Genomic DNA, 10,098 nt, shown 5'->3' with positions numbered 1-10,098 from the left:
TAAAAAAAAATAAAATAAAAGCCAGATATGGCCCGGGTGCCTGGAGTTCCAGGGACATGCCGTGGGAGTGAGGTAGGGGCAGGATTGCTAGAGCTTGGTAGGGCCAGCTCCAGGTAGGGGTGAACCCTGTCTGGAGGGAGTAAGACAGAGTGGCAGAGCACGACACTTTTCTGGCCTCAGGGGCTGAGTCGGCACTGTCCCACAAGTAAACAGACAAAAGATATGTAAAAATAATTAAAAGGGGGGAAACCAGTAGAAAGTTGGGAAGTCATGGCCCTGGCACCATTCAAGTGTGTCCTGGGCTGGCTCAGAGGCTAAGATGAGGGTCATGTGATCATGGCGCTAGGGTTAAGACTCCTGTACTCTAATAACCCTGAAGATGGCTGAGTTTGCTGGGTGAGAGTCTAGCCTAGAAAACTCAGCCTTGGGATCAGGGAGAGATCCTACCTTAAAGAGGGCACCTAATGCCCTCTTATGGCTTCTGCATGGGGACACACACACACACACACACACACACACACACACACACACACACACACCTATATGAATAATACACTCCTGAGTACAACTCTTAGTTTTTAAAAGCAGGAAGGGGTTTCAATTGATCCTACAAGTTGGCCTCTGATCTCCACATCGCTATGCCTCCTTTCCCAGTACGTAAGAAAATGTAAAAACAAAACAAAACAAAAAAAATGGGTTCTTAGGCCTAGCCTTCCCTTTTCACCCAAGCCGCGTAGTCTGTTAGTGACACTGCATCCTGAAGCGGGGGTGGGGGGTGGGGGAGTGGGGAGGTGGGGGAGGGAAGGCTGCTCTGGCCTTGAGTGGCACTGGTTGGGTTGCTGGGATGTCCAGTGACTGCGTGCAGCTGTCCCCAGGATGTGTACCTGGGACACTTGTGGTGTGCGAGGCAGGGGCTTGGCTGTGGGTCCCTTTCTGGTCTAGGTCACTCAGTTCCAGAGACCAAGAAACTAGCCGGGCGGTGGTGGCGCACGCCTTTAATCCCAGCACTCGGGAGGCAGAGGCAGGTGGATCGCTGTGAGTTCGAGGCCAGCCTGGTCTACAAAGTTAGTCCAGGACAGGCAAGGCTACTCAGAGAAACCTTGTCTCGAAAAACCAAAAACCAACCAAACAAAGAGAGACCAAGAAACTGACAACCAGTCAGCAACCTGCTGTGCATGCTCCAGAGGGGTGCCAGGAAGCCAGGTTGTAAAGCTGAAAGGGATCCTGGTGAGACTTCAGCAGGCTGCCGGGCTCTAGAAAGATTCCTAGGGTTTCCGCAGCCCAGATGGGTCCAGACCGGAGATGATCTTGTCACTCAGCTGTGTTATGTTCAGCCATTCAGAGAAGCTGCCGGATCCTAAGGATGTTTTCTATCCGTTGCTGTACCAGAAATGGAGGAGGGACTCTCTCCATCCAAACCTACAATTTCCCTTTTAGCCGTAACTCACCTCCATCCTCTCCATCTTGTCCGTTGTCAAGGCCCTAATCCATCCTAACCTGTCTCCTACTTTGGAAGCAATTCCCCAGCCCAGAGTGTACCTGATTAGATCAGTTTATTATGGCTTGGACCAGCTTAATCCAGTTTAATAGGGTGTGGACAGGTTTGAATGGGCTTGGACTAGTTTGGACCAGCTTGATCCTGTTTACAGACCTTTTCATTCAATCCAGTTTGGACCAGCTTAATCTGTTTAATCTCAGTTAAGATGCCCCCATTCAATATATGTTTAGGTTTGTGTCATGTTGACAAAAATTAACCAACACAATTCCTTTTCAGTAGCCTATTTAATTCAAACACAGTTTGATTATTTTTTATTTTATTTTTGGTCATGTCTTCTAAGTAAAACACATATAAATATAAATATAAGGCCTGCTCTTTTGACAAAGTTGCAGCCATTTCTGGATTCAGCTTCCATTTTGTTTATAAGGTGAAATTAAGTTAAATTTTTAAAAAAACTTTTTGCCTCTGCTCCCTAGAAGCAGTTTTTCATAGGTGACACTAATATGCTCTGCCAGAGGATCACGTTAACCTACACTAGATAATTCAATGACGTTGCATCTACACATTTGGCTACACTTTGGATGTATTCTGAAAGATCCTAACCACTGCCTCATTTGGGACCAATCAGCATAAAAGTCAGCTGATAATACTTTGTTTAGTTAGCCAAAGATGTAATATTATTTTATATAGTTAGCCAAAATGTATTACATGTTGCATCCCCTTTCCCCCACTTCACCCCACCCCATCCCATCTTCTGCTCTTGGTTTTCCTATAAAAGACTGCCCTAAGAACAGACCAGTGTCACACTTAGGCTCCGGAGCCCTTGCTGTGGTCATGGTCAATCAACTTGGAAAAGGCTTTCAAATAAACCATAAATATCTCAATGAGATTGGTGTTCCAGTGGCTTGGGTGGTAGTTTTTGTACTCCAACAATAAGTATAAGGTATAAAAGTAACTTTTATTTATCTGATGTAATTGTCTTCTCTGAGACTTGCTGCTGGATAAGCTCACCCTTTCTAGCTCTTTCTGAACTCTGGCTGTTGGTTCAACTCAGCTGTTTTGGCTCAAACTCCTCTCCAAGCTGATTGATTCAATCTGGCTTTTTTCTGTTTCTCACTGAATTGCTCTGCTTGGCCTCAAACTAACTCTGGCAATTTGTTCTAATCTTCTGGTTCCTTTTTATTCCCTGGCTTCACCTGCCTCTGCTGACCCACACTAAACTGTATGAACTCGCTAAAAACCTCTCAACTCCACCGCACTGCACTCACTGCACTGACTCAACTCCACTGCACTGCACTCCCTGCACTGACTCAACTCCACCGCACTGCACTCACTGCACTGACTCAACTCCACCGCACTGCACTCACTGCACTGACTTAACTCCACCGCACTGCACTCCCTGCACTGACTCAACTCCACAGCACTGCACTCACTACACTGGTATCCTATATAGAATTCCTTCTGTCAAAATTTTCTCTGATTCTTCACTTTGTCTGCTCATCAATTAGAGGTCATTGTTAGGGATTAAAGGGGTGTGTACTAAGGTTGTGTCTTCACTCACAGACCTAGATGGATGTGATCAGAGTAGCCATGTTGCTGGATTACAATTCCTCTACAATAAAGCCTACGGATATTTTGAGTGGTTCTTTTGGGATGTCTGCATCTAGGTATCTTCCTAAAATTGAATCCCTCAGGTATCAGGTGTGCTAGCATGCTTGAGACCTGCCTTGATCATTCAGCTTCTGTGAGGTAATGTCCAAGTCTACCTCTCCCTCCCCCTCCCTCCCCTCCCCTGCTCCTCTCAATTAACAGTGTGATTTGTACTTCAGACCTTGGGCCATATGGTATCAGCTTACTTGTTAGAGGAGCTGAAGGAGGAAAGCAGCCATTCACTGGTCAATCATCTATACAAACAAGACAAAATAACATTTTGCACCCAGAGGCCCAGATGAACTTCCTCAAATGTCAATATGCTGTGCATATTGCCACAACTCATTGTTAGGAGTAGGTCCTGTCTGATCGACTCCACAAGGTCCACACAACTGGGGTTCTGTGCCTGGATTCTCTTGGCTTTCTTCTGTGCACATATGCCAAGTTTTATTTAATTTGTGTCTTTTTTGCTATAGCAAATTTAAATGTCAATACATTGTCTTTTCAGAATTTTGTCTCTTTTTAATAACTTAGTTCAATGGTGATTCTTTGTTTTTTTTTTTGTTTTTTTTTCTTCCAAGACAGGGTTTCTCTGTATATCTTCGGTTGTCCTGGACTTGCTTTGTAGACCAGACTGACCTCAAACTCAGAGATCTACCTGCCTCTCCCTCCCTGAGTGCCACAGGCTTGGCGATTCTTTTTTTTCTTTTTAAAAGTTTTCTTATTATTTTATTTACATCAGTGTTCTGCCTCCATGTATGTCTGTGTGAGGGTGTCAGATCCCCTGGAACTGGAATTACAGACAGTTGTGAACTGCCATGTGGGTGGTGGGATTTGAACCTGGGTCCTTTGGAAGAAGAGCCAGGGCTCTTAACTGCTGAGGCATGTCTTCAGCCCCATGGATGGTGACTCTTAAACTTTGTATACATGCAGCAAAGCCAATCTTACCTTTCTTAACTACAATAATAAAATGTAAGTACTGTACTGAGAGCTTTGGAAAGACAAGTTGCTAAAAAAGGGATCATTTAAACATATATTAAATAAGCTGGTGACATGCAGTTAATTGATTGAAATGATCCTAATTTCATGTCTACATGGGACACTGGAATAAGCAGCTAAGGGTGCAGACAGCTAAGGGGGGAATGTGCTGACAATGAAGGTGGAGAACTGACTCTATAGGTGCTTTGAGCTTTCTGTGGGCATAGGCAGACAGTTTTCCTTAATTCCATGAGCTGTGCACACTGCACGTCAGGGAAGGAACCTCCTGGCTGTTGGGCAGGAGAACAGTAAGTCCCTCTTTTTTTGTGGCTGATTGCATTTATGTCAGAAACACTAAGTTAGAAGTTTTTATTTATTTAAAAATTTAAACTAGTTATTTGAGATTTTTGACTTTTAAGCAATGTGTTTTGATCATATTCTGCCCACTAACTCTACCAAGATCCATCCCTTCTACTCTTCCCACCCAACTCTGAGAGAGAATTTAAGTAGTCATTATTTAAGAATACATAATAATGGCTGAAAGTCCCTTCCTTCCTTCCTTCCTTCCTTCCTTCCTTCCTTCTTTCCTTCCTTCCCTCCCTCCTTCCTTCCTTTACAAATACCCAGGACTTTTTGAAGATGTTGAGGAGCCTGTTCAAAATGTCAAAAATCTACAAAATAAGAATTAAAATATATACCATTCCAAATATATATTCACAATCAATAAACTCAAAGAGATATACATGGGAGACCCTAGGATCTTCATACAAAGCTCTGACATGATGGTGAAACTTTCCCGAGCGGGTTGGACTGGGCTAGACACACTTCTTAGGTCAGATCCTAGAGATAGTCCTCTGACATTTAATAACCTCACATATACTTTTTTCTTTTCTTTTTTCTTTTTTTTTCTTTTTTTTGCTTTAAGGTAAGTGGCCTTGAAGTTTTTAGCTCTGCCTGGGTGCTTATTCAAAGACTATGGGCTGTTTTGTTCACTGTTGTTTTACAGATGTTTTCTTTCTTTATTATAAACTCACTGCAGGCTGCTTGTTGGAGGCCGGGGAGTCATCACCATGAAGAACCCCATCCCAGGACGGGGATCGCCTTCCTTTGCAGCATTTATCAGTTTTCTATCTGGCCTCACTATTGACATGGAAAACCCACATTGGGCTAAAAGTGCCTTCCACCTGAAGCCCGGTCTACAGTGGATTTCTCTAATGCACTGACTGACTGTCAGTGCCTTACGACACCAGCAACCTACAGCTCATTGCTTTACAGCTGTCCGTTCTTCATTTTGCACATATAGCGCTGTGATTTCGAGAGAAGGATGGCCGACTGTGGAGAGCCACAGAGCCCTTTGTGGACCTCGCCCCAAGATGGCGCTTGGCATGCAGCCAGAGCCACCTCGATTTAGACAAACAACCCCTTATTTGGAAAAGGCCCGCTGCTTGCATTAGCTCCGCCTCTACGAGCCTATCAGCGTGTGAGATGTGGCTTAGTGTGATTGGCTGTTTGGGTGGTATAAATGAGCGTGACGGGAGTGGCTCGGGGGATTCTCCGAGAAAGAAGAAAGAAAGCCTGAATAAACCACTTGAGAGAAGAACTGGTGGTCGAGTCTTTCTTGCTGATCGAGCGAGGCGCGACAGCCGATTGTCTGCCTGCTCAAAGGAGATGCAATCCCTCAGTCCTTCTATGAAATGGAAAAGTCTTTTCTAAGATACAGTTGTGTGGTTTTTCCTTCCAAAATAGAGGAGGCGCTGACAAACCAAAGAAAGAATTTTATCCAAGTCCAGTTTGATGGGCCAGTGAGTTTATTTGGGTTACTTGTAGGCATTTGGATGAACAAAGGCAGACAAATCCTCAGGAAGTTCCTTGGTCAGCTTATAGATATCTATACTGCACAGAGTTTTACCCCAGTTAATTACCTCTTATGTACCTTTAGGGAGGGGAGGAGCTGTGGGCGGAGCCCCTGAAGGTCCTGTGAGCCCACCCCTTCAGTAGGGGATGCTACTAGACCCAGTGGGTGATCACAGCTCCTCCCATTCAAGATGGAAAATTTCACCCCGAAAGGAGCAACTATACATTAATCTATCCCATAATACAAATCCAAGAGGGAGTACCCACGGAGGATGTCACTATCTTTCCTTCTTCTGCCCCAAAGTATGATTGTTTTGCCCTCTTTTGCCCCTTTCTATTTCTTTTATTTTTTTAACAAGATGTTCATTTGCATGGCCAACAAGTTGAGTGGGGCAGGATATAGGCATCAGCCCGGTGCTGTGGGTGCCAAAGCATGCTAAAGGGTAAAGCGGCATCAATACGGGGGGGGGGGGGAGGCTGCATTATGGTAAGGGTCTATCTTCACAGAGAATGGGGCAATATTAGTGATGTGAGATCCGCTGTGTAAAACAGCTTGAACAACAAATGGGCGTCACTCTAGGGAAGACCAGAAGGAGTTCTGTGGTGCGCTGGAGTTGAGAGGCATGAATTTACAATTGTGAACGGTAACTGTTCTGCTGTGACACGCGCCTTAGTAAATCATTTGTGTCAGGGAAAAATCACACAAGACAGCCATGAGTTTATTAAAAAAACACAAAACCGGAACACAAAACTCAAACGCTCTGTGGGAGACACACACGTGCACACACACACACCCACACATCTGAGACAGAGACCTAATAAACATGGTGGTGCAGTTTACGATGACTGCTTCGAGAACTAGCAAGTAGGTGTTTGTGCTTTGCAAAGGGCCTAAGGCTTTCTTGTGTAAGTAAGTGTGAGGGGGGAACCACAACCTTGGAGTTATTTTGAGGTTGACGTCACAAAACACCTGACAGTTGCGGCTTAGAGAAGGAAGGGCTCATTTTAGTTCATGGTTTGAAAGGTTACAATCCTCCATGGAGCTGACAGCATGGTGTTGGGAAGGTGGAGTGATCCTGTGTCAGGGTTCTGGAAGCAGAGATGCATGCTGGTGCTCAGTTGGTTTTCTTATTTTCTTTCAAATAAGGCTCTGTAGTCTAGGACCCTCCTACTGAATGGCCAGGCTCACGTCCAGCATGGGTTTTCTACCAGTGACTATTCCCTGAAAGCACCTTATTAGATAAACCTGGGGGCATGTCTCCCAGGTGATTCTAATCCTGGTCAGGTGGACAATGATCAGTCCTCACAGGGGGTGGCTGGATGCCAAAGGCAGAGGGCATCAGATGAAGCACACAAAACGAATGGAAACAGTTGGTAGACCCTAAAGGTGTGTGTGTGTGTGTGTGTGTGTGTGTGTGTGTGTGTGTGTGTGTGTGTGTATTCATCCATATATGTTTATATTTTGTGTGCTGTCTTGTTTGACTGGGTGCAGGTTTTTTTGTGTGTTCAGCTTTTCTTTTCTTTCTTTCTTTCTTTCTTTGTTTGTTTGTTTCTTTCTTTCTTTGTGTTTTGCAACACAGTCTCTCTGTATATCCTGGCTGTCCTGGAGCTCACAGAGATCCACCTACCTCTTTCTCCCAAGTATTGAGATGAAAAGCATGTACCACCACAACTGGCTATCTTTTTCTCTTTAAAAAAAAAAAACCACAAAACTTCTTGTGGGTGTGGTGGCGCACACCATTAATCCCAGCACTCGGAAGGCAGAGGCAGGCGGATCACTGTGAGTTCAGGCCAGCCTGGTCTACAAAGCTACACAGAAAAATCTTGTCTCAAAAAACCAAACCAAACCAAACCAAACCAAACAAAACCCCAAAACCCCAAAACCAAACCAAACCAAAAAACCCCACTTCTTGAACCTGTATTAATGAATGCTATATATGTTATATGAACACATCCAACACCATCACATAGATGCAAACAGCACTAACACTTGCCAAGAACAAATAAAAAAATCCCCCTTACACAACCTTCCTTTTGTAGGAGTCGATTGCCTTTTCAGATGTAGCATTTGCCCATTCTTTAATTTACTTTCTATGTATTTATTTATACACAGAAATGCACAAATATATCTGTATCCATTCATCACTGGTTTTAATATAAATACTATTTTATACTAGATATAATTTTGTGATTTTAAAAATTAATTCTTTGAGAGTTTTGTAGACTGTTTTTAAAAAATAAAAATCTAATTTGTATAAACACAAATTTTGTTGTACTTCACCCTCTTAACTTGTCAATTACACAGGCACAAATTCACATTTTCAAAGCAAGTGTTGTAATAGCCCGCATGTTATATGTAAATATTTAGATAGACTGAACTAATTATGGATGCAAACATATGCAAATATATTCATATCATTTATATCCTTTATTCTGAAGACAGAGAGGACCAGGGAGAAGATACACCACAATTTAGCTTCAGCTTTGAGAAGGTAAATAGCATTTGAAGACACTATTAGCTAAAGAAATGGCTGATTCTAGAGCTAGCACAGGGAAACCGTGGGACAAGCACATAGGAGAAAGATGTACAAACCATCCTGAACAGGCTTTCATCGGTCAAATCTGGGATAATTTCATCGTCACAACAATCTTATTATAATGTTTTATAAAGAGTTGAATGAAAAAATCATAAATCCAGAGTGGTATACATTAGTAAATGAACACACTGAAAGACAAGGAGTAAAGTATCTGGAGCATTTCATATTACTACCTCACAAAATAATAAAAAGGCCAACCAATAAACTATTTGCTTACTGTGTATGCATGCGTGTGTATTGGTATAGGCACTCATATGGGAGTAGATGCATCTGCACAAGTGTGTGCACGCCTGTGCAGACCAGACATGGTCTCTCATTAGCCTTGAGCTCAGTAAGTAGGTCAGGCTGCCGAGCCAATGAGAGCCAGGGAATCTACCTGCCTCTGTCTCCCTAGCCCTGAGATTACAAAAGTGTGCTACCACACCTGGCTTCTGGGGACAGAACTCAGGTCTTCCTGTACTTTCACGGCAGGCACTTTACTGACTGAGTTGTGTGCCCAGGCTTTTCTAAACAAGAGACTTTAAGGTAGAGGAAAAAAAAAATACATGTGTCAGCTTCATCAGCAATCAAAGAGCAATCATCAATGAAGAAACAGGTTCAAAGCCTGTCCCATGTGGGAGGATGCCCCTCAACGCCGAGTCTCACCTTTGCAATATTGCTCTTAAAGCTTTACAACCTGAATCCAACTTTTAAAAAACCCCCAGATAAATCATAACTGGGGGCACATTTTGCAATGTAAGTGGCCTGTCATCTTCAAAAATGTCAAGATTGTGAAAAATCAGAAAAAAAAAACCTAGGAAAAAACTAAAATGTCTCCAACGGCAGGTTGAAGGGCTAAAGCGTTTGACAACTGGGGCAGGTGAGATGGCTTAGTGACTGACATTGATCATTGTGCAAGCATGGTGAGCCGATTTCACATCAAGATGGAAGGAGGGACCTGACCTCACAAAACTGTCCTGTCCCTCCGTGAGAGTGCTGTGGTACATGCTCACACCCACACCGTATAACACACTCACGCAATAATAAGATTCCTTGGGATCCATCATCTCCTGAGATGCAGGTTCTCAACTGAGTCCCCAGGAAGGCAGTGAGAATTTTAATCACCCATGAGCCTCAGAAGGGCTATTCAGGGATATTTATTCAGATTTGCGTGCTTGTAGGAGCTTTCCAGCTTTTTCCTATTGAGAAACTCAGAGATTTTAAAAATTTTATTTATTATTATGTATACAGTGCTCTGCCTGCATGTACACCTGCAGACCAGAAGAGGATATCAGATCACATTATAGATGGTTGTGAGCCACCATGTGGTTGCTGGGAATTGAACTCAGGACCTCTGGAAGAGCAGTCAGTGCTCTTAACCTCTGAGTCATCTCTCCAGCCCAATCTCTTTCTTTCTTTCTTTCTTTCCTTCCTTCCTTCCTTCCTTCCTTCCTTCCTTCCTTCCTTCCTTCCTTCTTTCAACACTGGTAATACAGAAGAATTGCATCCTGGGATTGGGCAGGCATTGGATTTACTCAGAAG

At 43.5% G+C, this 10,098-nt stretch overlaps 1 long non-coding RNA gene across 1 annotated transcript in view; it reads left to right on the top strand.

The window, feature by feature from the left end:
• LOC311589771 overlaps positions 1 to 10,098 on the top strand; it is a 265,612-nt gene that overhangs the window by 207,076 nt on the left and 48,438 nt on the right. The window lies entirely within an intron of this gene.

The sequence above is a fragment of the Acomys minous genome (assembly GCF_964271855.1).
Source record: "Acomys minous genome assembly, chromosome: 19".
In the NCBI taxonomy this organism is placed as follows: domain Eukaryota; kingdom Metazoa; phylum Chordata; class Mammalia; order Rodentia; family Muridae; genus Acomys; species Acomys minous.
This window is presented reverse-complemented; position numbering and strand designations above follow the sequence as displayed.